Here is a 6,410-nt window from a genome sequence, read left to right as displayed (position 1 = left end):
ACTCAAAAAAACTGCTAATCCCAAATAGGTTCATGAGAAAATGATCATTAAAAGGATCATTGTCAAAAAGGTCTAAAATAATAGACATATCAGTTAGCTTTATCACACTTCAAACAAAACACCTTTTCTACTGCCTCTCTCTGCTCTCCTTGGCCCTCCGGGCTCCTCCAATCAGACCCGCTGTCACAAACGGTGCTCACTAATAGCACTCTCTTGAACAAGACCCACTTCTCCACCAATGACTCAATTCAAAAAAAAATAGCAAGCTTCTTACAAACGCTATTCCAAAAAAAACTTCAAACAAAACTTGCAAAACACCTTTAATGAACGCTGTTGGCTTCTGGCAATTGGCTGTGCAATACCAAACTTTACCTCACAGCTTACAATACCTCACGGCTTCTGGCAATTGACTGTGCAATACCAAACCGATAATTCACCTCACGACTTCTGGCAATTGGCGGCAATTGGCTGTGCGATATGCACACTTCACCTCACGGCTTACTGTGGCAACTGTGTCTCCGAGAGAGGAATTCAATACAACAGGGTTATATGAAAGAGACAGTACCCGCAAGGAAATTGAGGGGAAAACACACTGATCAAGAGGAAGTTGGCAGACAGATTAAAAAACCGGGCCGACTGAAACAAAATTATGACCATGGCACAACAGTTACAGCGCTCACCAACACCACAGCGGGGTTCACCACGACGTCATTCACCAGGTTCTTCACCACGACGTCATTCACTCACCAGGTCACAACAGCGCTCACCAACACCACAGCGGGGTTCACCACGACGTCATTCACCAGGTTCTTCACCACGACGTCATTCACTCACCAGGTCACAACAGCGCTCACCAACACCACAACGGGGTTCATTCAAATGGCACGTTCAAGTGGCACACCTCCACGCAGCTCTCTGCACATTTTCTCGACAGCACACCGGCCAACAACAGCTCAGCAGCACACTCTTCTCGACAGCACACTCCTCGACGGAGTTCTGGCAGCTTCTTGACAACGGTTCTCAACAGCACCAATACCCAAGTTCTGGACAGGGTCAACGATTCCAACAGTTCAAAAAAAACGAACCGGCTTCACACAGCCTTCAGCAACCGGCTTCACACAGCCTTCAGCAACTCGGCTTCACACAGCCTTCACGGCTCACTGTCACGCTTCACGCAGCCTCTGCTCACGATCCACGCAGAACTGTCTCGCTCCACGGCTCACTCTCCACGAAACGAACCGGCTTCACATAGCCTTCAGCAACCGGCTTCACACAGCCTTCAGCAACTCGGCTTCACACAGCCTTCACGGATCTTCACGCAGGCTTTACACAGCCTCTCACGCCTTCTACTCCTCTGCTGTTTTCTTTACGGTAGCGTTATGGCAACTGCGGCAGGGTCTTTCTTCACGGCTCTATTCCTCTCCGCGTGCAGGACTAAACCACGGCAAAACAGCAAACTCACACACTCAAGTTTGAAACCACGACAAAATAGCAAACTCACTCACAGCGGCTTATTCGACTCTAATATGATTCAATCTTGGCCTCGATTAATTCCAGAGGGAATAATCAGCAGGCTCTTCTCAACACAGCCTCACAACACCGAAATCAACTGCTCGACGAGTCTCCCGTGGACAAGATTCTGATCACAACAGGAAATGTTCTTCGTACCGACGCGTTTCCTCCAGATTGTGAAGAGGACCGGTTCTGCTGGGCTCCACGCAGGTGGCACAAACAACACGCAAACACCACTCGGCCTTCCTCACCTGCCCTCTCACCCCAGCTCAAACCCTGAGCTCTGATACCAAATTAAAAACAGAAACTTCACAAATTTCATTAATCTTTACTCAATTACATCATGCTTATATAGGAATTCCTAACCACTCATAACTAACTCTGTTCAACTACTTATAACTAATTCTGTTCAACTGCTCCATAACTAAATCTATTTCTACATTATTTTCACACTTCTTTTGTGTCTCGTTCCAAGAACTCCCTCTCAATCAGATCTTCAATCCGCCTTTTAATTTGCATGAAATCTACCTTGAATAGCTTTTCAAGTTCCTGAGCACATTCACTCACCAGTATTTTGTATTGTAAAACCCTTTTTGCCTTCATAATGCGTACTATCGATGCATCAATAAGAAAACGTCTATCCTTATGAATATCCTCCTCCGATGATTTTTTATTGTCGCTAAGCAGTGGCATTGGAAGTTTTATCTTCCCTTTTTTATGTGTAAAATTAAAATTGATTTTGAAGTCATCTGATGCAGTTACCGTGGTCGTATCTGGAATCTTGAGAAGAATTTTATACTTGTCACAGGCCAGTGAATATAGAAGTCCATCAATTTCTTCCTCTGCCAAATTCAAGTGCTTTTTGATGTTGGAATAACTCAACTTTTCAGAGGCATTGAACAACAATAATATTGCTGTTTGGCAAGTTGTTGCTATCAGTTTTATTGATGTTCTATCAAACTTACCAATTATAGTACAGGATCCCAAGGAATATATCCATTTAAGTTTTTGATGTTGGGCTTCTGCGGAATAATAGTCTGTAAATGCTTCAACACATCTAACCATCTCTGGAGGTAAATTAATGTGAGGGCACTTGTATGTTGGCCAAAATTTAGTTGTCAGCACTGCAGCTATAAACTCTATTCCAAGATGTATATTTCTATTGTTTTTAAGATATGTTTCGAAATTACTTTGTCTCTCCTGCGATCCTGTCCAATCCGTTAGCATGCCCGCAATCTGTGACGTTAATTGGGCACCACATTTCTGCTTCATCTTTGACAATATGCTCTGCTCATGATCAATATTTGCACTTTTGCCGAGAAGAATTCGGCGAGTTAGTTTTTCCTTGTAGGATTCAACAAACACATCTTTATCCCAGATATACTCTACAAATTCCACCACATTTTCAATTATATCGTCCCCTCTCAACTTTTCATTACTGCTAACAGTATCACAAAGTGTAGCCAGCCATTCAGCACTGGTACTTCCTGCAATTCCTTTATTACAGATCGCCTCAAATACTTCTTTTAAAGCCCTGGAAAAAGCAGTGTTCTGTTGTGCATATTTCTTATATTGGTCACGTAATTCTATGACCATCCTCACAAATGCAGACACATCCTGCAACAATAAGCTTTTATCCATTCTCCCTGCATTATTCTGGATTACAGCATCTTCAAATTGTTTAACAGGTGGTGTTACTTCACTAATAACATGCTGCTTAAAAATATTAGCAATTGATTCCCAGCCATTGGGTACTCGATCAAATAAAACCCCCATCATCAAAATATCGTTATATCTATGTTCCCTGAGCAACGCAAGGCATCCTGAATTTTCATCCGCAACAAAATGTGTAGTGTAATGGGAAAACACTGCATTTTTCAGTTTGTGAAATAGCCTTTGCTCGCAAATATCTAGCAACTCTGGCAAATATCTGGCAACTTTTTCCTTCTGGCGTATCACATATTCATCTACCCTTGACATGTAGTCCGTATAGGAATTTTGTAAAAACCATGAAGCAGGCTTCCGAGAATAGATATCTCCAGTATGTTCCAACATGGCCACTTCAAAAACATTTGTATAGAAATCCATGTGAACCTCCACAAAAATGGCCACAACATCCTTCAAAAGGGTCTCATTTCTAACTGGCTCTCCTTCTTGCTCTTCGTCAATAACAACAATCACTGCTTTCTTCACATTATTTACATTTTCCCCAAAACCAGGTCTCGGAAGTACATGATTCCAACTTCCCTGACTTAAGGAAGACGATACTTATCAGTGAAGTAGCGATCTAAATATTCGAAGAAAACAACCTGCATATAACGGAGCATCACCTTGAAAATTTTCCAGCGTTTCACAAGTTCTCTCAACAACACTTGATTATCATTCTGTTCGCTCAAATTCGGTAAAACCATAAAGGTGACGTACTCTTTAATGCAATCCTCGTATCTGTTATAAATATAGAGTTGTCTCTCAGAAATTTGGTTATGGTGACTGCACATGTTATAGACGGTACTGTAAATAACCACTTTCTCGTCCGCAGCCATCTCAAAGTTGACATCTTCCAACCGGCTACTCAGCTGTAGGAAAGCTTTGTAAATAAAAGCCCAACATTCTTCCATATCAACCATATATTTGTCTTTCTTGGCCTTATTGACAATAGCCCATCCTTCTTGCAGGTTTATGATACTTCCACTTCCACTTCCACTTCCACTTCCACTGCCACTGCTCGTCGTCATGGTCATTTTGAGGAGCGAATACTCGGTGATCAGAAGCTTTGGCGACCCGAGAAGGTGAAGCTCAAGAATCCGTTTGTGATAGACGAGTAATCGCAACTTTGTATTTACTTATATGATTGTAAGGGTAAGTTATGTGGGCACCACTTGTGAATGTGGTGTTAGAAATTAAATGGAAGTTTCTAAATCTTAATGTGACCCAACTAATTAAGTCATTCCATAATTGAAAGCATTAAAGCATTAAAGCACTAAAGCAGTTTCTAATCTAAAGCATTATATCTTAAGCGTTGAATTGGTATATGATGGACGTACCAGATTAAAGTTAAATAATATATAAAGAATTGGGTCCTCTCTCTCCCACACACAAGAGTAGCATTCTTCTCCATCAAGAAGCACATGAAGGAAGTGAGGGCAAGAGGAGAGAAACCGAATTCTGAAGAAGAGGAACAGTTAGGAGTCAGATCAGAGAGATGGCAGCCATTACATCTTCCACTGTTAATCAAGGTATGTCATCTATCATATTAAGTTATGGTTGTGAAATGTTCGGTATTGATGATCTTTGGGCTGTTAATGCAAATCTTACATTTGGTATCAGAGCCACTTCAATAACTGAATATTTCCTTGAAGTTTGAACGCTGGTTGAAGGGAAAACAATGACTGCATAATTGATTTGTACTTCTCATATGTGTAAAAACTAATGGAAGAATAAGGAAGTCGATGAGCAATTGTGACCAAATTTCCCCTCCAAAACGCTCTAAACCCTTCTTCAGAATTAATCCGGGATGCTTCGCGGAAAATGCTTGCTTTTTGCAAACCCGCACTCGCACCATCAGAGTGCATGCCCTGGACCTGAAACAGAATTGTAAGGCGAGCCAATGGGGCAGTGCAGGTCTCACTGACAGCACCTGCAACACCCCCTGCTAAAACATCTTGTGATGCAAATATACGGATAGTTAACCTGTCTGCTTCACATGCTTAGAGAAATCGTAGGTTCGATCTCATTAAGTCGGAGATTTTTAAAAGGGTGTATTAAAATGAATTGAAATCCCAACCGAATGTGTCTAGAATTATTTAATATGAAAAGTTAAAAGATCGAAGAAATTATACATCACGTTAATTTCTTAGTCCGTTGAATCTTTTTGTTGCGCACCCATATATTTTGGGCTATGAGCCGAAGGAACTCTGCATGCCACGGATTCATTTCCAGGATTTTGGACAGTCTTGAAAGAGACGTGTCTGCGTATGTTCAATTGGAACTGAGGCCCTTTCCCCATCTTCGTATGTTCAATTGGAACTGAGGCCCTTTCCCCTTTGCGATGTGACCAAAATATTTCCTAGACTCTGTAAAAATCTTAGTACTAGGCTGTTGCAGTTTGAAAACTAAAGGAATTGTAGTTTGTGGGGAATTAATTGTGCGGCATCATAGTCGTGGAGCGAAGGTCAATATGTATGACGCCAAGTGAACTGTATTGTGCCCAAATATTCACCTCATTTTTGTAGCTTGCGCATCAGGAAGAATTGGGGCACAGTATTTTTGAACTTATTAAGGCCATCCTTGAGTGCACCTTTTGTTTCATGATCTGGAAATCAAAGTCTGACTATCAACAAAATTTTAAGTATGTCAACGATGAATCAGAAACTTTGTTGATTGGTTTTTTGTATTCAACTATTTGTTACAATCTTATCGGATCATGAAAACTCTCCATTGGTTTTTTTAGCATATCGAAGCATCATTTCTCAAGGTATCTGTGGAGCATTGGAGGATTACGAATCCTGTTGCAAACGCAAATCAGAACTGCAACTTTTGAAGCTTTTGTTCAGTCCAGTTCACCTGACAAAGCTTCTATAAGAGAACAACGAAAACTTGAAATGTGTCCATATAACAATGATATGACTTTATATGAGTATCTAGGATCGTGATGTATAAAGAAGAATCTGGTAACAATTACCAGGAGAATTCTTGACCTGCAAAGATTTATGTGTTAATTGACAAATGTTTGATGGCTCCAAAGGAGGCAGATAGCAACTATGCTTTGTGTGTTCGATTGACGTTTGAAACTTGGGCATAAAAGTAATTGCTCTATGAATGATTGTTTTGCATACATTAATGATTGTTTATGCACTTGAGATTTATGATTTTGTTAATCACCAAAGTGGTCAAAATCA

General features: G+C 40.9%; 1 pseudogene; it reads right to left on the bottom strand.

The window, feature by feature from the left end:
- Positions 1 to 1,959: 1,959 nt before the first annotated feature.
- On the bottom strand, positions 1,960 to 4,247 carry LOC149220451 (cullin-1 pseudogene; annotated as a pseudogene).
- Positions 4,248 to 6,410: the final 2,163 nt, after the last annotated feature.

This window comes from Pinus tabuliformis, chromosome Q (assembly GCF_031772625.1).
Source record: "Pinus tabuliformis cultivar Carrire ecotype Pingquan chromosome Q, CPIR1, whole genome shotgun sequence".
Lineage (NCBI taxonomy): Eukaryota > Viridiplantae > Streptophyta > Pinopsida > Pinales > Pinaceae > Pinus > Pinus tabuliformis.
Note: the sequence above shows the minus strand (reverse complement) of the source record. Positions and strands in the feature narration are given on the sequence as shown.